This window comes from Symphalangus syndactylus, chromosome 4, assembly GCF_028878055.3.
Source record: "Symphalangus syndactylus isolate Jambi chromosome 4, NHGRI_mSymSyn1-v2.1_pri, whole genome shotgun sequence".
Taxonomy (NCBI): domain Eukaryota; kingdom Metazoa; phylum Chordata; class Mammalia; order Primates; family Hylobatidae; genus Symphalangus; species Symphalangus syndactylus.
In genome coordinates, this window is record NC_072426.2 from 30,886,803 (window position 1) to 30,911,324 (window position 24,522).

Below are 24,522 nucleotides of genomic sequence, written 5' to 3' on the forward strand. Positions count from 1 at the left end.
TGAGGGAAATTAGAAAGTTTCAGTGTATCATCAAGAAATGGTGCAGGTTCATAAAATACTAATAAAAGTCTTTAAGTTTACAACTCAGGCTGATCTTCAGCACAGATACAGCCTGCAACAATATAAACAAAATAATAACAAGAACAGCAAGCCCTAGGGAAGGGAGAAAATCTGATTTCAAGATTTACCATTTAATTAAATTCAGATGTCCAGTTTTCAACAAATAATCAAGAGGCACACACAGGAACAAGAAAGTATGGCTCATTTAAAGAAAACAGATAAAGCAAAATAAAGTCACCGAGAAAGACCTAATGGTAGATCTACTAGATAAATACTTTAAAACAACCATTATAATGATGTCCAAAAAACTAAAGGAAGGCATAGAGAAAGTCAAGGAAACAATGGATGAACAAAATGAAAATATCAATAGAGATAGAAAGGCCAAAAATGAACAAAAAAAAATCAAGAGCTGAAAATTACCACCGAATGAAAATTCCACAACCTATCCCCCAGAGAATATATAAATTATTCTTATACATAAACTAAGGTAGTTCATTAACTGCTATAAATGCTCAAGGAATCCTGCAGCTTAAAATAAAAGGACAATAGATAGTAACTCAAAGCTACATGAATAAGTATATATCTCAGTAAAGGTAAATGCATGGACAATATAAAAGCTAGTATCATTGTAACACTGGTTTGTAACTTCATTTTATATTTTCCACAGACTTCAAGAGACTAATATATTAAACAATTATTAGTCTAAAGTTCCCATTATTATAACTTTGGTTTGTACTTCTACATTTTGTTTTATACATAATAAAGAATACTAATATATTAAAAATGATTATGTTTTTGAACGCACAATGTATAGACATAATTTTGTGACATTAATAACTGAAAAAAATGTGAATGAAGATGCTATAGGAGCTGAGTTTTTGTATATTATTGAACTTTTGCTAATATACATTCAAATTAGAGTATTATAATTTTAGAGTGTTAGCAGTTAATACTCATGGTACCCACAAAGAAAATAATTATAGAATATACATTAAAAAACATATGAAAGGAACTTAAATTTTCACTACAAAATATAAATTCAATACTGAAAAAGCTATAAGGCATCTAGAAAATAAATAATAAAATGACAGTTACAGTTATCTTCTTATTAACAATTACTTTTATTTTAAATAGCAAAGCCCTTCAAACAAAAGACTGATACTGGCAGCATGGATTATGGCCATGATCCAACTATATACTGTCTAAAAGAGACTCACTCTATATCTGAATACACAAACAGATTGAAAGTGAAAGGATAGAAAAAGACGCTCCATGTAAACAGCAACCATAAGAGTACTGGGGTGGTTATACTAATACCAGATAAAATAGACTTTAAATAACGTTAAAAGGTTGCAAGAGTCAAAGGAGGACATTATGTATTAATAAAAGATTCAATATTCCAAGAAGCTATAATAAATATCACCATGTACATAACAGACCATTAGAAGGAAATTTTGATATAATTGAAGGAAAAATAAACAGTTCTACAATAATAATTGAAGACTTCAAAAACTACCCTTAGTAATGGATAAACCAATCAGAAGGTAAGTAAAGAAATAAATAACAATAGAGGACTTAAAAAACACAATAAAGCAACAAGATGTAAGAGATATTTACAGAATATTCTACCCCACAACAGAATATGCATTCTTCTCAAATGCACATGGAATGTTTTCCAGGACAGATTATGTGTTAGGCCACAAATTACATCTCAATTGATTTAAAAGATATCATACCAAGTATCTTTGCCAACTACAACAAAATTAAGTTAGAAATTAGTAACAAAAGAAAAAGTGGAAAAAGCAAAAAATGTGTGGAAATTAAACATATATTTCTAAATTACCAATTGATCAAAGAAGAAATAACAGGGCAAATGTACAAGTATTTCAAAATAAATGAAAACTAGTCACAACATGCCAAAATTTATGAGACATTAGCCATATGTAGAAAGCTGAAACTGGATCCCTGCCTTACACCTTATACAAAAATTAATTCAAGATGGATTAAAGCCTTACATGTTAGACCCAAAACCATAAAAACCCTAGAAGAAAACCTACGCAATACCATTCAGGACATAGGCATGGGCAAGAACTTCATGTCTAAAACATCAAAAGCAATGGCAACAAAAGCCAAAATTGACAAATGGGATCTAATTAAACTAAAGAGCTTCTGCACAGCAAAAGAAACTACCATCAGAGTGAACAGGCAACCTACAAAATGGGATAAAATTTTCACAACCTACTCATCTGACAAAGGGCTAATATCCAGAATCTACAATGAACTCCAACAAATTTACAAGAAAAAAACAAACAACCCCATCAAAAAGTGGACGAAGGACATGAACAGACACTTCTCAAAAGAAGACATTTATGCAGCCAACAGACATATGAAAAAATGCTCATCATCACCGGCCATCAGAGAAATGCAAATCAAAACCACAATGAGATACCATCTCACACCAGTTAGAATGACGATCATTAAAAAGTCAGGAAACAACAGGTGCTGGAGAGGATGTGGAGAAATAGGAACACTTTTACACTGTTGGTGGGACTGTAAACTAGTTCAACCATTGTGGAAGTCAGTGTGGTGATTCCTCAGGGATCTAGAACTAGAAATACCACTTGACCCAGCCATCCCATTACTGAGTATATACCCAAAGGACTATAAATCATGCTGCTATAAAGACACATGCACACGTATGTTTATTGCGGCACTATTCACAACAGCAAAGACTTGGAACCAACCCAAATGTCCAACAACGATAGACTGGATTAAGAAAATGTGGCACATATACACCATGGAATACTATGCAGCCATAAAACATGATGAGTTCATGTCCTTTGTAGGGACATGGATGAAACTGGAAACCATCATTCTCAGTAAACTATGGCAAGGACAAAAAAACCAAACACCGCGTGTTCTCACTCATAGGTGGGAATTGAACAATGAGAACACATGGACAGAGGAAGGGGAACATCACAGTCCGGGGACTGTTGTAGGGTGGGGGGAGGGGGGAGGGATAGCATTAGGAGATATACCTAATGCTAAATGACGAGTTAATGGGTGCAGCACACCAACATGGCACATGGATACATATGTAACAAACCCACACATTGTGCACATGACCCTAAAACTTAAAGTACAATAATAATAATAATAATAAAGTTAAAAAAAAGAAAAAAAGAAAAAGCAGTGCTAACAGAGAAATGTATAGCTATAAATGCTTACATTTAAAAGAAAGAAATATTTTCTTTTAATTTAGAAAAAGATCTCAAATCAACCACTTTACAACTTAAACCAGAAAAACAAACTGAAGGCAAGTAGAAGAAAGGAGATAATAAAGACTAGAGCAGAGATAGACAAAATAGATGATAGAAAAACAATGAAACCAAAAGTTGCTTGTTTGAAAAGATCAACAACATTAGTAAACTTTTAGCTAGACGGACTAAGAGAAAAAGAGAGAAGACTCAAATTACTAAAGTGAGAAATGAAAATGGTGACTTTGCTATCAATTCTACAGAAATAAAATGGACTATAAGAGAGTACTATGAAAACGTATATGCCTAGATATCTAATTACATATGAAATGGAAAAATTCCTAGAGATATAAAACTTACCAACACTAAATAATGATGAAATAAAAAATGTAAATAGACTGATAACTACTAAGGAGACTGAACCAGTAATAAAATATCTCCTGGCATCAAAAGCCCTGGACCTGATGGCATCACCAGTGAATTCCATAAAACATTTAAAGAACTAGCATCAATCTTTTTCAAACTTTTCCAAAAATGCTGTCATGAGGGAACATTTCCAAAACTCATTCTATAAGACATCATTACTCTAATACCATAGACATATCCTTTATAAACACTGAGGCAAAAATCCTCAAAAAATTACTAGCAAAACAAGTTATTAAGCAGCAGATTAAAATGATTATAGACCACGAGCAAAAGAGATTTATTAATATTAATAGAAATCAAAGATATTTCAACATACAAAAATTGTTAAATGTAATATACCATATTAACAATGAAGGGTAAGAATCACATGGTTATCTCAATTGATGCATAAATAGCATTTGGCAAAATTTTATACCCTTTCATGATTTTAAAAAAACATTCAACAAAGTAGAAATATAAGGAAACCACCTTAACCTAATAAAAAAATTCATATATGAAAGTCCCATATAAAACACCATAGTCAATCGTGAAAAACTTAAGAATTTTCCCTCTATGATAAGCAACAAGGCACGGATGCCTGAGCTTACTACTATTCAATATAGTACTAAAAGTTCTGGCCAGAAAAAAATAAGTAAGAAAAAGAAAAACAAAAGGCATAAAATTGGAAAGGAAGAAGTCAAATTATCTTTGTTTACAGATAATAGAATCTTATTTATAGAAAATGCTGAAGATTCCACTAAAATAGCAGAACCAATAAATTAAGTCACCACATAAAAATCAAGTGCATATCTATACGATAACAAAGAATAACCCAAAAACAAAATTAATAAAATAATTTAATTTGCAATAGCATCAAAAAGATAAACTACTTTTTATTTAACCAACAAAATAAAAGACCTGTCGTATAAAAGCTACAAAATATTCCAAAAGAAATTAAAGAATATAAAAATGAATGGAAAGTCATCTCATGTTCATGACTGGAAGACTTAACATTGTTATAATGTCAACACCACAGATTCAATGCAAATCTATAGACTTAATGCAATCCCTATCAAAATCCCAATGGTGTCTTAAAGCAGAAATACAAAAAACTCATCCTAAAATTCATAGGAATTTCAAGAGACTCCAAACAGCTAAATTGATCCTGGGAAAGAACAAGCTAGAACACTCAGACTCCTGATTTCCAAACTTACTATAAAGCTACAGTAATCAAAACATTGTGGTACTGGCATAAAGACAGACATATGGACCGGTGTAATAGGAAAGGTTGCCTAGAAGGAAAGTCTCACATATATGGTCAAATGATTTTCTATTATGGTGTCAAAAGTATTCAATGCGGAAAAGGCAGTATTTTCAATAAATGTTGCAGGGAAAACGAGATATCCCTATGCAAAATAATATAGTTGGATCCTTACTTAACACCATATACAAAAATTTAGTCAAAATGGATCCATGACCTAAATGGAATACCTAAAACTATAAACTCTTACAAGAAAGACAAGTTTCAATACTTCAGATTTGGCAATTTTTTTTAATAAGACACCTGACATTCACACAACAAAATTAAAAAGAGGCAAACAGGCTTCACAAAAAGTTAAAAAAAAACAGATGAAATTAAAATGCATGCATCAAAATAAAATTATCACTAAAGTAAAAGGCAATTTACCTAATGGAAGAAAATATTTGCAGAACATATATCTAGTAAAGGATTAATATTCAGAATATACAAAGCACTCCTAAAGCTCAATAACAAAAAACAAGGAACCTGATTCAAAAATGGTCAAAATACTTGAATAGATATCTATCCAAAGAAGATATACAAATGGCAAATAAACACTTGAAAACATGCTCAACATCACTAATCATTAGGAAAATGCACATAAAAACTACAATGAGATTATTTTGTAGTTCATAAGCGTGATGACTGGGTGTTCACACGCAGGTGCAAGTTGTGCCACCCTCGAACTTTGTTACAACGTTGGCACATTACCCATCAGACATGAAAAAAAAAACTACAATGAGATACCAGCCCATACCCATTTAGGATGGAAGCTATTAAAATAAAACAGAAAACAATAATTTGGCAAGAATGTAGAGAACATAAAACCCTTGTGCACTGGTAATGGGAATAAATATAAAATGGTAAAACCGTTGTGAAAAATAATATGGTGAATCCTCAAAAATTCAACATGAAATTACCATATGATTCTGCAATTCCATTTCTAGGTATGTACCCAATAGTTTCTTAAATAGGTATTTTATACCCATGTTGTTAATAGCATTACCAATAATAGCTAAAATTTAGAAGCAACTCGAGTCTATCAAGAGTAGAATGGATAAGCAAAATGTGGTTTTTGTATACAATAGAATATTATTCAACCTTAAAAAGGGAGGAAATTCTAATATATGCTACAACATGTGTGAAGCTTGAGGGCGTTATATCAAGTAAAATAAGCTAGTCACAGAAAGGCAAATACTCTATTATTATTCTACTTATATGAAGTACTCAGTGTAGTCAAAATCCTCAGGACAGTGAAATAATGGTTGCCAGGGGCTAATGAAGGGAAAATTTTTCAGTTTTAAAGATTGTAAGAGCTCTGGAGATGGACAATAATGATGATTGAACAATAATATAAATGTAATTAATGATAATTACGTTATGTGTATTTTTACCAAAATATAAAATTGGAGAATATAAACAAATAAAAATAAATAAATAAAAAACCAAACCAAACAAAAACCCTGGTTTAAAAGAACAGAATTATGAGTTTGGCTTTGAACAAGCTAATTGGACATGTTATTGGGACTTCCAAAAGAGGATGTCAAGTATCTAATGAAATATAGTTAGTTTAATGCCACTTATTGCTATTATCATTCACAGATTCCACGCTCAGAAGTTGGAAGACAAAATGTAATTTTTTGACTCATCTGCACAGAGCCTTGATCACTAGGGATGCTCTGGAGATAAAACAACCTCACGTTATTCATCACTGAGCAAAGATACCCAGGTCTTAAAGCCACGTCCTCGCTGCATCTGTCACTGCATACAGGATTCTGGGAGGGGTAACTTTGAGCAAGGCAGCTGTCTGATGCTAGTTGAAATCTCTGAGAGAGGGAATGATGGAGAGAGTGGTGTTGCTGAGATCGAAAGAATGTTTGCAGAAAGCACTCCCTAACGCTGGGACAACATGTCCTCCTTTGAAGAGGCGATAAGGCGACAAATCACTTTGTCCACAATTCTAGTTATGCATCACCACATGTACCGTACTCCCATGTAATATGTTTAACTTGGTCCCTCCTAAGCTACCAATGACCTGGATCTATAAGATACACCTTTAAGAATGACTACCATAAATATTCATTTAAAAGATGTATATGGTTTATGGACCATGGAGATATTAAAATTACCTATGAAATAAGATGCTTCAGTACTTTCAAAAGTATCAAACAAGATGTGATAGATCTTTATTGCAGATGGAAATGCAGCAAGATAAACCTTTAGCTTTCCAGGTCATATATAAACATCTGTTATAAGTTACCTACATTTAGTGTTATGCTCATCCATACTCTGTCCACTTCTAGGATAACAAAGGGCAAAAAATGTTCATTTATTCAGGTGTGGAAAGGTTAATTACCCAAAAAATAAATTTTAAAAACAATCAAAACAAACAGAAATTTCCAAATTGTATCAAACACTCAGAGAACTCATCCTTGATTTCTCAAAGAATTTTCTCAAAAAAAAAAAAAAACAAACAGAAATAACAATTTCAAATGAAACATCATGATGAGAATATCTTCAGAATATTTCACTCTGTTTCTAAGGAAATGTGGGTGAGTCCTTCTACATTACTGAAAGTGGTCTTAGTTTTCTCCAAATATGCTATTTTCAGAAATAATAAGACGTAAATCTCAGTAAAACACTGTAATAAAAAGTATGATATTTAATGTAAACTCATTCAGAGTAATCATGTGAACATGGTTCTAGTTCTGTCTATGTCTATACATCATCACCCTAATGCCAGTAAATTTATTTTAAACTAAATATTGGTCTCCTGAGGCAGAGGTAATACAATAATAATAATTTAGAAAAAAATTTACATTTTAACACTGCCACTTTTTCATAATAGTGCTATTTTTACCTACATAATGCAAAAGCACAGACAAATCCAAAAAGCATATTTGTGCCTTAAATTGGGGCAAAATAGAGCTTTTTTTTTTTCTCAAACATGGGATAGTAAGAAGAGCTTTCATCTTAAATTCTCAGTTAGTTGAATTGTTTACACCAACATTGCATTTATAAATAGCTTCTCTTGTTTCTTAAAAATACTAGAATTTCATGTTGCATTTTTTGACAGCTTTATCATCTGTAATAGCCATGTTTAGAAAAGACCTGGCAGGTGAACAAATACAGCTACCAAGAAGTAGAAAGACAAACATTATTAAGAGGTTCTTAGACAATTTTTACAAAGAAAAATATTTTATAAAAGACAACCCTGTTTTCTTCACATTTTAGAGCTAGTCTTCATAAGTGTCTAATAAAACACTGGATGATTGTAGGCATGGTTTTTCACTTAAGTATTAATATAAATAATTCATTACTAAAATATTCATTTATTTTTAAATTTAAGTTAGAAAGAAGTTTGCTGCTTTCTGATATGAAATTTTGAAGCTCAGGAACCATTTTTTTTCTTTGAGAACACATCTCTGAAATTACAGTGTCATTGAGAAATATGGCTTGATATTCAAAGAGCATAAAATCTGATTTATATATGACTTTCTAGAATGCCTTTTTGTATAAAGTAATATATATTTACTTATTCTATGAATGCCGTGATTTATACTATACTGCAGGATTTACTATGAGATATCTATCATATCTTTGCCTATATGCATAAAGGCAAAGTGGAAAATGTTTTCAAATGTTATTGATTTCCATCCAGACTTAATGAAAAGCCTGACCTTCTGAAAACAGACTTATTATCACTACTTCCCTATTATCTGTTATACACTATTTCTTCTTTCAAATGTTGTCATCTGTTTAACTTGGCATTAGCAAAGGCAATAATCATTACTTTTAGTTGTTCCCCATGTTAAAACTTTTTTTAAGGTCACTATTATAAAAGCAATATCAAAAGCAAAATTCCCTAAATATAGGATATAGTTTGTATGTTTTCTCCCCTCCAAATCTCATGTTAAACTGTGATCCCCAGTGTTGAAGATGGGTCGTAGTGGGAGGTGTTTGGATCATGACAGATGGCTCCCTCACGAATACTTTCATGCCTTCCCTGCAGTAATGAGTTCATGTGAGAGTTGGTTTTTAAAGGGCCTGACACTTCACCACTCACTCTCTTGCTCTCTCTTCTGCCATGTGATACACAGGCTCCCACTTTGCCTTTCACCATGATTGGAAGTTTCCTGAGGCCTCACCAGGAGCAGATACTGGCACTATACTTCTTATACAGCCTGTAGAACTGTGAGCTAAATAAACCTCTTTTCTTTATAAATTATGCAGTCTCAGGTATTCCTTATAGCAACTCAAATGGACTAACACAATATTTTTCATGGAAAGAAATGTGAACGGCTTTATAAGCACATTAGTTCTCATATAAATACAAAACATATAGCTTAAATATGAAAAAAGTAATAAGTAAATATCATTATTAATAGGTAATAATTTAAGAATTCCACAGTGAAGAACTCCTTCATTACACATCAGTGTGTACCATAGGAGCCACTGATAAGGTGGCAACTAGAACAAATCTCTTCAAACTAGTTACTAATCTTTCAAAATCTGTTATTAGGTAAAAATATAATAATTGTATTTCAAGTATTACATTGACTTTGCTTAGATTAAAATTATCACACATATGAGACAACTGTATAATCTGAAATATAAATTTAGGGAGAATGAGCTACAAATAAACACTAAGATAGTGAGAAAGATAGTAGGGAATTGGACAAAGATATTCCAGTTTATACAAGCCTGAGATTAAGTATGCCAACTTGCCTTAGATTCTTGAAATTTATACTCTATCATCATATATACTGTATTTTTGCAAAGCAATAAAAGTGTGTAAGGAACCAAGAATGACATAAGTCCGCTAGGATATTTTTTATATGTCACGTGTCTTGCTATAAACTTCCTTCAAATAATTCTAATTGTAATAAAAATATCATTTTAATTGTTTTCAATATTTTATGAAGTTGTAAAATATTCCCAAGGAATGATTATCAGACAAATACTTGGCTCTGTGCTCTCTTTAGAGCAGTTTTCCACCTTGGGAAACTGCTTTTGAGATCAGCAAAATAAAATTGCTGATATTTTTAGAGCCATACAGTAATGTTTAGAGAAGTTTTCTGGTTTCTTTTTGGATACAGGTACCCCAGAATTATTTAAAGTAATATTCATAAAAGGACTGCCTTATGATATTTAATATAAAATGAAAGTAATTTATATTAGAGTATATAAAGCACAGTGAATATTCAAAAAGCTGCAGTACATTCTGTCTCCTTCACACTTGTTTTTAGTTCTGAAACTAATACAAGGATTTAGAAAATAGGACTTTATGCAATATAAAACACCTAGCTAGTATGTTAATATATTATAATTTTTAAATATTAATTATTAAAAATTATTTAGTGCCTTCATTATGCCAGGCACTCTTCTAAGCACTGATGAAATGCAATGACCAAAACACATACAATTATGCTGTCTTGGAATTTACAGTCCATGAGGAGTAAGTGAGGAGAGATAAACAACAAACGAGGAAACAAGCAAATACAGAATATGTCATGTACGGATTTTGGTTGTGATGAAATGTAAATCATGTAAGGAAGGAAATGGTGGTGCAGGTGTTGAGGGCAATATTTCAGATGCTATGAGAAAACAGGTCTCTCTGTGAAGGTTTCATTTCAGCAGAGAGCTGAATGAAATCAAGGTAAAAGGCATGCTGATAATTAGGGAACAGAGTGTTCATGTAAAGTGCAATAATGAAATTGAAAAGGTCTAACTTGATGTGGTTTGGGGTACTTGAAGAGCAGCAAGATAACTAGTATGGCTGAAGCAAAGAAGCAGTGCATGGTAGAAAATTATCTCAGAGAGGTCACTAGAACAAATACATTGATCTGTGCAGTGAATTGATTCTTAAAATTTTAGTAATTATGATGTTATATTTACGCTATTAGACAACATGACAAGAAGAATAGATCATTAAAGAGGCATAAGTGGAAAAAACCTGTTTCAAGATATGTAGTGGTATGATAACACCAAGGGAATACATTTGAAAGCATTAGTTTGCAGCTGCAGATATAATGAGTTTATCTAACATTGCTTCTTTGTAAGTGAAAAGGAGCTCAGAAAATTAGGTGACAAAAATTCTAACAATGTTAAAGCAACAAAGGTAAATGTAATTAGATGTGGGGAATGTTCAACTGCCAACTGGCAGAATAGCTGTACTTGAAAGAAACTGATGGATCATCTAACAATTCTAGTCCCTTATATTCCAGCAGCCGCTTCCTGATAAAATATTCAGTTGGGAAGAAAGATAGATACCAGGATCTGGCTTTCAAGATGAAGCTTCTTGAAACTTCTTCCCTCAACATTGTAGTTTAAATGGAAGTTTGAAATAATTACAACTTTTCAATAATTTTACTACATTTCTTTATTGTATATTAGGGAATTCTGTCATTTGCAACAATAGAGATTCCATCGAATTTTATGATCTCATTGAAAAGCTGCTATATTTGAAAATAATCAAATGTAAAAGTCTATTTCAAAGCTTTTGACATTTTAATTGTTTATACAAAAGAAAATTCGAATTAGCAATAATTTTCAGATTCAATATCAAATTATGTAATAACTCAGCATATACTTCACACTAAGCCAATAAGGTATGCTTACTATTTTGATGTGTTTTTATTTGATGGCATATCCCGCTAGTATCAAAGTCTGACACATTTTCTGTGTAAAACAATGTATGGTCTATGATGTTTCCATTTCTTATCTGAAAGCAATGATTTGTAACATTGCTTTAATTATTGTATATTATTATAACAAGTTTCTTTTAAATATAGTAATATATAAGCTAATATTCATATTACCATCATTAAATGAAAAACATCCTAGGTCATAGTGTGGTATCCTTATTAATATATCATAATATTTCTGTAAAATTTGAAACTTATTCTTGGTTTTATTGTCACTTACAAAAAAACCACAATGAAGAATGAAACAACTGCTTTCTGAGCTAATATATTCATCCAACATTTTCATTCTAAGACCCAATCAACACTCTTTGATCTTTAAATGTTAATATGTGCACCGTCAAATGATTCCTTAGTCACGAGTTTTAGCAAGTTATAACTGGATAGTTTTCTCTATTACAGAATTTTTTTGAGTTGGACATACCACATATACAATATGGCAATGAAACAGTGGTAATTCGTGAGTTTCTCTGAATAAACATATTTCTACGTCCTTGAAACAGTATTCCATGGAGCAGAACATGGGAAAGGATGTTTCTGTACCACAAATTTCTAGAGACCAGGACATAGATCTTAGTATCCTAACCTCCTCCCTCTTAGAGCCTTCCTTTCACAGAGTAGGCGATCAACTTTAGAACAATCAATGAATATCACAAAACAATGTCAGAGTATTGCTTTCCAAGCCTCTTGCTATTGGCAACATGAAGGATAATGTAGGTAGGCAGTGGGGAATATTCTATTTTCCCCTTTATAATCTGAAATCTACTAGTGGACAGCAAATATATAAAATTTTTAAACTTGGAATCAAGTCACACCTTAGTTTCAGGGTGGTAATTATCACAAACTGTAAAACTCTATACTTTTAATGAGAAAAGAAAGAAAAATATGGTGATAGTATTTTTGACAGCACCAACAATATAATAGACAATAAAGATTTTATGTCCCTGGGTCAAATGCAGCTGCTGCAAGAAACTGAAAACTCTATGAGGATGGATATTATACTAAGGAAACCTGGGGAGGATAATATTTTATCTGTCTTCTTATTGTTATATTTGTGGCTTCCTTTATATGACCTCATTAATAACAGACTTTTAGTAACATCTCTTGATGGTTGAACCTAGAAAATGTATTATTATTTTCAACATAATTATCTCTATATATACTTCCAAATAGGAAGCAAAGTAGTAATAAAGTGTATAATTCCTTCAAATTATTTCACCTCAGAGCTTTTACTCACAAAAATCAGAGCTCTTCCTTGGCTCTCTTATTTGACATCTGGTTCTAAGGATTGCAGTGGAAGCAGTTAACCTCCATCTATAACACATGATCTGAATCAGTTTAGTAATATTGATTTCTGTAACTGCCCACTCATTAATATATAAAAGTGTTATAGTCACATTGGTACAAATTTGACATTTCCAGAACAAATACTTCCAGTTTTTGGTTAATATGTCGAATTTGTAATCTTATAAGGACTTAAGGCCCATCCTTACAATCAGAGGTAAAAAAAGACAAATAATGTTTTCATAGAAAACCATGCAGATTCAGTTATTGTCAGAAAATACCCAACACATAAAATTTGGCCAAATAAAAGTGTATGTTTTTTCAAAAGTCTATTTTCCAATGTTTGAGGTGGGGACAATAGACTTGGTAGCCAAATGATACCATTAATTCAACCCATACTGGAAAACAACATAAAATAATTAATTAATTTTTAGAGAAAACTTATGTCCATAGTTTGTAATGAAGTGCCTATAAAAGACTAGTCTTTCAGAGTAGATTTATTCCTAATTGAAAAGCTAAATTATCAACAAATGTTAACATTTTATAAGTGGTAATTGCCACTTTCTATTTAGTTGTCAAGTGTGCATGTCCGTAGTGCATTTCTCTCCAAGATGCTATTGTCATTTTCTGAAAGTACCAAAAACACATTGCACTTTAATACTGTTAGACACTTGGAGGAAATTCATGAAAAATTCCCTTTGGACTAGCAATGAAATACCACACTTGAATATCAGCCTTACTTCTTCAGGGTACTTAGAAAAGGTCATCCGTTCAGAAAGAACAAAACCAAATAAAGTTAGATACTCTCTGAAAGGAGGCTTGCTTTGATAGTTGTATTCACATCTTTACCAATTAACATGCTCTAGAATGGGGCATCCACATGTGGTATGCTTCATGATGAACCGTTCACTTTCACTCTATTCCCCACCTCACTGAATACTCTTAGTTTATTTGAGTTGAATATTCAGTTGACTCTTGAACAACATGGGGGTTGCTGCCTATTGTGCAGTCCAAAATTTGCATATAACTTTTGACTCCCCCGAAATTTAACTGCTACTAGCAGTTAATAGATAATAGTTAATAGTTGACTGGAAGCCAGTGACAACATAGTGAATTAACAAATATTTTTCATGTCATATGTATTATTAATATATACCATATTATTAAAATAAAGGTTAGAAAATGTTACTAAGTAAATCATAATGAAGAGAATAATGTATGTGCTGATAATTAAGCGTAAGTGGATCATCATGAGGGTCTTTGCCCTTGTCATCTTCACATTGAGCAGGCTGAGGAGAAAGAGGAAGGGCTGGTCTTTCTGTTTCATGGGTGGAAGCGGTGAAAGAAAATCCACACCTAAGTAGACCCATTCAGTTTGAACTCGTATTGCTTAAGGGTCAACTGTATTACAATTTGTGATAAGGATAATGTGTGTTGTGTGTTTGATATAATGCTACATGGAAATGAATACTCCCAAATGGGGTAATGGTCAAATTTTCTGAAGGATTTATAACAAGATTAATAAATTTCATTCATCCACAAAATGTTTTTAGTTTCAAATCAATATAAACCATTAGAAAAAAGTAGATGTGCTTGATGATTAAATGAATTTTGTAATAAACTTTCATTTATATACCAAAACCAAAATAACAGATATCTAAAAAAAAATGCCTAAAATGAAAACATAGAGTTGGACAAAATAGTGAAAGCAATAATATTTACCTGTTTAACTAAAATTCTATTAAAACATGACTTATTTGCATCTCATCTCCAAAACAGAAATAATTTCTCAAATTCATTGTAATGTAAAACTATGTATGTGGGTACATGCTTTGAAGTATCATGTATTTCACTACAAAAATTCAAAATTGTTTAAGAAGTGTTTTGAGGCCAGGGATGGTGGCTCATGCCTGTAATCCCAGCACTTTGGGAGGCCGGGGCAGGCGGATCACAAGGTCAGGAGTTCGAGACCAGCACGGCCAATATGGTGAAACCCTGTCTCTACTAAAAATACAAAAATTAGCTGGGCCTGGTGGTGCACGCCTGCAGTCCCAGCTACTCGGGAGGCTGAGGCAGAAGAATTATTTGAACCCAGGGGTGCAGAGGTTGCAGTGAGCCAAGATTGTGCCACTGCACTCTAGCCTGGGTGACAGAGTGACTCCATCTCAGAAAAAAAAAAAAAAAAAAAAAAGAAGTGATTTGAATTCATATTTAAACTTGGCCAAAATTTATTTTCAGATTTTATTTGTACATACACAAACATATAAATGTTTAGAAAAATTTTTAGATCTTTATATTTATGCAGTTGTTATATAAGTAATATCAATTTTAATATTATACTAAATTCTGTGGAGATACCTGAAGAAAAAGAATAATTATTTTAAGTCAACTATGTATTTATACTACAACTATTTATTCCAGCCCTACCCTCCAGAACTTATTAGTTTACTTAAAATCATGTAAATTATTATCAGTAACTATTTTGAAGACTTTTTATGGCATTAAGTTTTATATAAAAACGAAAAACACTGTTCTTATGGGTAACCACCATATTCCCGGTAAAAGACAAAAAATAAAATATATTGAAAATTGAAAAGAGTCAGTTAACATTGGTTTCAGTAGAAATTAATTTTGGAGATAAAGCCTAATGTTAAATTCACCTTGGTGATCAATCCACACAACCTATGGCTAACAGCATTCTTAAATGTGAATTCAGTTGTTAATTTGCTGACATCTTTTATATAAAAAAATAAGAATCATAATGAATCTTTTCACAGTAGTAAATTCAATGATTTGAATTTCTGAACCCTTCAGAAAAGAGAAATTTAACTTTTTAAAAAGTCTATCTTTTAATTAAGAAAGGTTAAAGTTAGGAGAGAGAGAGAGAGCGTTACTTTTCCAGTCCCTGGATTTAACCGTAACAATTGAAAGTGAAAAATTTCTAAAAGTTTCTAAAATTTGTTTAACCTTAAGAACCAAAACAGGTAAGGTTAATATACCCATGGTTTTAAAAAAATTACAAACACTTCTGAATGTTTTAAATTGCCTCTTTGTCTAATTAAGCCAGGTTGAAAGTTCAAATTAACTGAAACACAGGAATTTCACTATTTTATTTTATTTTATTTTATTTTATTTATTTTATTTTATTTTTTTGAGACAGAGCCTCACTCTATCACCCAGGCTGGACTTGGCTCACTGCAACCTCCACCTCCTAGGTTCAAGTGATTCTCCTGCCTCAGCCTCCTGAGTAGCTGGGATTACAGGTGCCTGCCACCACGCCTGGCTAATTGTTTTTGTATTTTTAGTAGAGACGGGTTTCACCATGTTAGCCAGGATGGTCTCGATCTCCTGACCTCATGATGCGCCCGCCTCCACCTTCCAAAGTGCTGGGATTACAGGCATAAGCCACTGCACCCGGCCTGAAACACAATATTTTAAAGTGATAATTCCCAATGTGTCATTCATTATATTTAGTTGAATTATACCAATCGCACTTTCATTGCCGTTGATTTTAGTTTTAATTCAATGTGTGTATTAGTTCGTTCTCACACTGCTAATAAAGATATACTCGAGACTGGGTAATTTATAAAGGAAAGAGGTCTAATTGACTCACAATTCCACACGGCTGGGGAGTCCTCACAATCATGTTGGAAGGGGAAGGGGGAGCAAAGCCACATCTTATATGGTGGCAGGCAAAAAAGATAGTGCGCAGGGGAATTCTCATTTATAAAACCATCAGATCTTGTGAGACTTATTCACTATCATGAGAACAGCGGGGGTAAGATCCACGATCCTATGATTCAATTACCTCCCATGGGTTCCCTCCCATAGCATGTGGGATTTATGGGAGCTACAATTCAAGATGAGATTTGGGTGGAGACACAGCCAAACCATATCAATGTGAAAATAGAAGAATATGCACAAGCTCTTGATGTTAATTCTCCATTTTAAAACATGTTTATTTTTTCAAACTTGTGTGGTTTTGGAACAAAAGAGAATCGTTAATACTTTTTAATTTAATAACAATTTTTTATATAGCATATGTGAACTATAGTTACTGAATTTAGAATTTCAAAAGAAACAGTAAATTACACAGAAATATCTGATTGTATTAGTATCACAAATCTCCAATTTGAAATATTTTTAGATGAGTAACAATAATATAAAAGTACCATAAATTCACTTTAGATGTTTCAGTAGCTAGATGACACAATTATCATAGAAGTGAGGGTTTTTAAATTATTTCAAAAGCATTATTAGTGTAACACTCTAAACATCAGCTCCTTCAGGGAGTAATTCCTGATTAGTTCCGAACTCTCCCTTGGATCACCCGCTTGTACAACTCATCTCTGTAACTGTCCTTAACTACTCATCTCTGTAACTGTCCTTAGATAAAATTTGTATATGATTTCTTTAAGCGACTTTCTGTTCCTCAAGATTCTAACTAGACACTGTCTTATGTTTCTTCTAAGCAACTTTGTTGTATGATGTGGCAAAATTAGGTATTACGGAAGGAAGCAAAAATATATGTAGCTAATATTAGTGGATGATTAAGATCTCAGAAAAAAAAAGATGTCAAAAATATTTATGATCAGGGAAGCAAACATTATGCTAGGAATTGTAATCAATATTAACCAATGTCCCTTTGCCCTCACCGTCCACTCTTATTCATCCATTCACTCATAGATTACTTGAGCAATGTATTGGGGGTTTTTGTTGGGTTTTTTTTTGTTTGTTTGTTATGTTTTTTATTTGTTTTTTGTTTCTGTTTTTTGTTTTTTGTTTTTGAGAAAGACTTTCGCTCTTGTTGTCCAGGCTGGAGTGCAATGGCGCAATCTCAGCTCACTGCAACCTCTGCCTCCCAGGTTCAAGCAATTCTTATGCCTAAACCTCCCGAGTAGCTGGGATTACAGGCACCTGCCACCACGCCTGGCTAACTTTTGTATTTTTAGTAGAGACAGGGTTTCAGCATGTTGGCCAAGCTGGTCTCCAACACTTGACCTCAGGTGATCCACCCGCCTCGGCCTCCCAAAGTGCTGGGATTACAGGCGTGAGCCACCGTGCCCGGCCACATATTGTTGTTTTATATGCACACATGTGAATTTATATAAATAACATTTTGTTATATACTTAATTTTCTTAACTATTTTCACTATACACTATGTTTTAAGACCTATATGTTTTTCTGTGTATTCATTATTATTCATATAACTCACCCATATCCAATGGCTTCTTAATATATGGCTATATGGCTTGTTCTTTTTTTTTTTTTTTTTTTTTTTTTTTATTTATTTTTGAGATGAAGTCTCATTCTGTTGCCCAGGCTGGAGTTCAGTAACATGATCTCGGCTCACTGCAACCTCTGCCTCTTGAGTTCAAGCAATTCTCCTGCCTCAGCCTCTCAAGTAGCTGGGATTACAGGTGCCCACCACCATGCACAGCTAATTTTTGTATTTTTAGTAGAGACGGGGGTTTGCCATGTTGGCCAGGCTGGTCTGGTCTCAAACACCTGACCTCAGATGATCTGCCCGCCTCGGCCTCCCAAAGTGCTGGGATTACAGGCATGAGCCACAGCGCCTGGCCATTACTATGGCTTTTACCTGAAAAATCCTCAAGTGTTCATACATATCTATGAAACAAAATGTTTCCAATTTAATAGGAAAAAATCTCATTTCTCACCACCTTCCATTGCCTCTAGCCGATGTTCTATTCAGCATCAGACTGCATCTTCACAGGCTATTGTCCTGAGGAATGTTGCACTGGAATCTGGTGGCTGATTTAGTATAGGCCATACATTGTTAAAGTTCATGAACCATCACAGATGGAAAACTCAAATTTCCATCAAGAAAGAGGAAATATTTCTCCCCCTTTTTTCTTTTCCTCTATGTGAAAACCACAATGAGATACGTTGCTTATTCAATTCTCTGAAGATGCAACTTAATCAGGAGTCAGTGATTCCTTTGGAATCCAAAAATGTACTAAAATTTTATACAATATTTTGAATGTACATAATATGCATTTTTGCGTAATTTTCATTGAATCTTTACCCTATGGCCATACATAGAGGCAGCAGTGCTTTTAGGGAAGTAAACATACAGGAGACTTTTTTAAATTTTTAGTTTATGACTTGGTACTGTGTGAAATAATCAAGGACAAAATATTTCCAAAACTAAACTAATTTTTGAACTAATAGCAAAAATAGAAAATAAATAAAATATAGTACAGAAAATGCTAATATTCAGAAAAATATGCATTTATAACTGGATATCTATTTAGATTGAAAATGTTTAATTTTCATTGAAACACTGAAAATGTTTAATTTTCAATCTAAATAGATATCCAGTTATAAATGCATTTCAATTGCTGCCTACCTAAATATGAAGGAGGGCTATTTGCTCTGTTTTTTTTTAAATGTAAATTTTGCTTCTACCTTAGCATGTTGCTTTTTTTTCTGCACATAAGTGCAAATATTTTCAATAGTGGACTGCATCACATATATCCCAAAAATACGTGAAATGATTATGAGTCAATTTAAAATCTCTGAAAATTAAAACTTAATTTTAGTTCCTTGATGTATTAAGGTATATTAATAAAAGATAAAAGTAGAAGACATTGATTAGACAACTGTCTGAAGGACCTGGTATATGAGCTTCTGCATAAAAAGACTGAAGGCCCACTAATTAAATAAGAAATCCACTAAAATCTACCACACACATACATGCGTGCACACACACACTGTTACACATGTGTGCATTTTTTTTTGGAGGGAGGCATGGGGGACCGATTCTCGCTCTGTCACCCAGGCTGGAGTGCAGTAGCGCAATCTCGGCTCACCTCAACTTCCGCCACCTGGGTTCAAACAATTCTCCTGCCTCAGCCTACCGAGGAGCTGCGATTATATGCTACCATGTAATGGTGGAATGTAATTGGGGAATCCTGATCACTACCTTTAAAAAGCATTCCCTGTCCTGTGCCTATGCTAATCGCGTGGACACGGAGGCCTCCACCACTTCTCATCCCAGTGGTGCCTGAGAAAGTGTCCTGGTTCCACGCACAGGGTGCAAGAATGGCTTACTGCTCAAAGCCGCGCTGTACTGTGCAACCAATCTAGAATCTCATAGAGTCTAATCCCTGCTGAGAAGCTCATCCAGTCATCCATGAGCAACAGTTTCTAAGTAGTGGCCCTTGCTTGTCTTTCTTTAATCCTAAAAGTGCTGAGAAAACAATCTACCATACAATTATTTATCCTCCTGAGCATTCCTAGGATCGCCTTCCCCAACAGAAACTGCTCCTTTCTTCTTGAGTTATAAAAGAAAGGTCTATATGCACATTTCTTAATGTAACCAGATACAATTTTTAGACTAGAAGAGTAAAAAGGATTTGGGATTATTATGTGCCTTACCTTGTATATGTCTATGTTGGCAGATAAAATATAGGGCCATATAAATATCTCCCTAAAAAAATAGTGGTTGATCTGAAATTCAAATGGTTATTCTGTGTGTGTGTATATATATATGTGTGTGTGTATATATATATGTATGTGTGTGTATATATATGTATATGTATATATATGTATTTTTTTTGCTATATTTGATGAACCTAACCTTAATAAGAAATGGAACCACAGGTCAGCCAACCACAAAAATCCTTCTTAAATCTGTAATCATTTGAAAATGTGGCTTCGAATAATTAATTTATTAATTAAATCCATAGGCAGCAGTTATCCCAAAATGGTCACTTTATTAATGTGATATGAACAGAAAGTTATTGATGAATATTTCACTAATTATCCAAAATCATACTGAAAATTAAATGCAGATGTTAGATTTTGATAGTTTAAATACGTAATTGCCATGAATATATTCACAAAACATTATTAGGAATTTAAAACCCTTTTTATTAAGTTATCATGATGAAATTGTCATAAATTAAGCTGTGGATAGCAAATTCCTTCTCCATAAATTTTTGACCATCACTTTCATAATATCAAGATTTATTTACATTTTTCCTACCATCAATCTTTACTTCATTATAAAATGGGGTGCTCTTCTAATTAAAACATGAATCTCCACGACTGATTAAAATCGAATTATAAAAATTTAACATTCACTCTGATAATTTTGCACATTAATCACAGTGCAAACGAACGAGTATAATGGGCATTAAAACTAATCACATGCTTATAGTAAAATAAAAATATTGAGGCTAGAGATTAAAGTTTTCACAGGAAGAATTATGCAAGTGTAAAGTGTTTGTATCTTTAACTCATTCCATTAATTTATATAGCTTCAATAGAATATAACCTGACCCATGTTTCTTGTTTTGTGTATGTTCTGATCTTAACACGATCTTATTTATTTATTTATTTATTTATTTATTTATTTATTTATGTTTAAGACAGGGTCTTATTCTGTTGCCCTGGTTGCAGTGCAGTGGCACGATCTCAGCTCACTGCAACCTCTGCCTCCCAGGTTCAAGGGAACTTCCTGCCTCAGCCCCCCTAGTAGCTGGAATTACAGGCATGTACCACCATGCCCAGCTAATTTTTGTATTTTTAGTAGAGACGAGTTTTGCCATGTTGCCCAGGCTGGCCTCAAACTCCTGACCTCAGGTGATCCACCCACCTTGGCCTCCCAAAGTGCTGGGATTACAGGCGTTAGCCACTGTGCCTGGCCAACAGTTATCTTATTGACACAGAGAATTCCACAATCTCGGTTACATAAATGCAATCTTTTCACCACTTTTATAAAAAGTATAATATAAAAAGATTCAGAAAATTTTAATAAATACATTTTGAAAAGTAATATTTTATATATATACAATTTTTTTGTTTGTTTCAGACAGGGTCTTGCTTTGTCACCCAGGCTGGATTGCAGTGGCGTGATCTTGGCTCACTGCAGCTTCCACCTCCCAGGCTGAAGTGATCTTCCCATCTCAGCCTCCCCAGTGGCTGGGACTACAGGGTCATGCCACTATGCTTGGCTTATTTTTTAAAAAATATATTTTGTAGATACGAGGTCTCACTATATTGTCCAAACTGGACAATAACTCCTGTGCTCAAAAACTTTCCTTCTTTCAGCCTCCCGAAGTGCTGAGCTCCACCGCACTCACCTTGTATCATTTTTTCTAAAAATAAATACTTTTTTTTATTATTTTCAGAGGTGAAGTTTGCCTGATTTTACATCTGCTAGATGTCTTGAAAGTCAAGTCTCACCAGATGAGTGGGAGAAAAATCACATAAGCCTCAATAGTATATGTAAAAAAGTGTCAGCATTGGAATTTTAATTCCAGAAGTTTCCTTAAAAAAAAAAAAATCAATTAGGCCAGGCGCGGTGGCTTAAGCCTGTAATCCCAGCACGTTGGGAGGCCGACCCGGGCAGATCACGAGGTCAAGAGATCGAGACCATCCTAGCCAACATGGTGAAACCCCATGTCTACTAAGAATACACAAATTAGCTAGGTGTGGTGGTGGGTGCCTGTAGTCCCAGCTACTTGGAAGGCTGAGGCAGGAAAATTGCTTAAACCCCAGGAAGCAGAGGTCGCAATGAGCCGAGATCGCACCACTGCACTCCAGCTTGGGTGACAGAGCAAGACTCTGTCTCCAAAAAAAAAAAAAATCGATTAAAATCGCAGGGCTTCAGCTTTCTCATCTCTAAAATAGATACAAGTACGTAGGTACACATATAGATAGATATAAATATCTTATATTTATTATTAGGATTTTGTTGAAGATCCTAGTTGGATCGATTTTAAATTTGGTAAAATGTTAGGCTATAAATACAAAAGTAATTATTGTATTAGCACATAAATAATATGTAAATGAATAAATCATAGGCACCTGAAAGTAGTATTTGATTAATATGTAGGTTTTCTTTAATCCCTGGAAAATTTTGACATCATTAATTTGTTAAGTAAACCCTTCTTGCTTAGTAAATTTTTTCATATTCTATTCAGATAATGGAGAATTATAAATTAATCTATATTATTAGTACTACATAAAATTAATTTCTTATATGTATATTTATGGAATTATTGTAGCCATTTTTCTTCCTTCCTGTGAACAGACAGTTGGTAAGAAGAATAACTCTTTGCAAATAGCCTAAAAATTATGATCTTACAGCCTCATGGGATTACTGGGGATTGTTTTGTTCACTCTTACTGGGGGTAAACAATTACATGGATAACAGAGACTAATGATCTTGAAGAAAATCAGTGCTTCCCTGGCCTTTCAGGAATCAAATTCTCAGCTATATCTTCTTTTAAAGATTCAGAACACTATAAACACTTTTTCATTAGATGCCAAACTTCTGTTATAACACTTTACTTCTCTAGAAATAAATTTTCTGGCCGGGTGCGTTGGCTCAAGCCTGTAATCCCAGCATTTTGGGAGGCCAAGGAGGGCTGATCACCTGAGGTCAGGAGTTCAAGACTAGCCTGGTCAACATGGTGAAAACCATCTCTATTAAAAACACAAAAAATTAGTTGGGCATGGTGGCGGGCGCCTGTAGTCCCAGCTGCTTGGAGGCTGAGGCAGGAGAATTGCTTGATCCCAGGAGGTGGAGGTTGCATTGAGCCGAGATCGCACCAATGCACTCCAGCCTGGGCACCAGAGTGAAACTCCATCTCAAGTATGTATGTGTATATATATGTATACATACATACATCTCAAGTATGTATGTGTATATGTGTGTATATATATATATATATACGTGCGTGTGTGTATATATATGTGTGTGTATATATATATGAGAGAGAGGCTGTTCTGTTGATTTTAAATAGAATGGAAACATCACAACTCAGGATAATTTGCTTGTCAAATTATACATAGAACTACTGTTCTGCCAGGCAATTGTTGATCTTAATCTGCTATTTTCACCATATGGTATCTCTATATAGGATGAATCTCCACATTTTTGGTCTAAATGTAAAAGACTGTATCCAGCTCTCACTTATGTGTATGAATTCAGCCTAATCTGTCTGGAAATCATCATCATCATCATCAAATAGTAATACTCAAATTTGACAAATGCTCTCTATTTTCTAAGTCTTGGGCCAAAAGGGTCATTTCATTAAATCTGAACAGAAATCTCATGACATAGGTACTATGATTATTCTTGCCTAATAGATATAGAAACAGATGCCAAAGTGTCTCACTCAAGATTATATGACTCATAAGTGGCAAAGCTGGTTTTTGAACTCTCATCTAACTTACTGAAACCCCCAGAATTCAAATATTATTTCAAATAATAATATTATTTTAAATATTTTAAGTAATTTCTATTTTAAATAATTTGATTAAAGACCAAATGCCTTGCCTTCTTTTCTAGAATAAATGCAAACTACCAGTTCCTTGCACTAGCCTAGGCCAGTCTTGTAACTGAAACCCATTGGATTCAAAATCTATTTCAAGTACTTAACTTTCTTCTGAAAATTCCCTCAACTATAAATTTGAGGATGGTGATAATTGCAAAGATGCCAGGGAAATTTATAATCATTACTGAACTAATCCTTT

At 33.4% G+C, this 24,522-nt stretch overlaps 1 protein-coding gene and 1 non-coding gene across 2 annotated transcripts in view; one reads left to right on the plus strand and one right to left on the minus strand.

The window, feature by feature from the left end:
- PCDH15 (protocadherin related 15) overlaps nucleotides 1–24,522 on the minus strand; it is a 1,819,045-nt gene that overhangs the window by 1,761,291 nt on the left and 33,232 nt on the right. The window lies entirely within an intron of this gene.
- LOC129481469 (small nucleolar RNA U13) lies at nucleotides 5,640–5,743 on the plus strand. The gene has a single exon (XR_008657455.1). It is a non-coding gene; the product is annotated as a small nucleolar RNA U13 (small nucleolar RNA).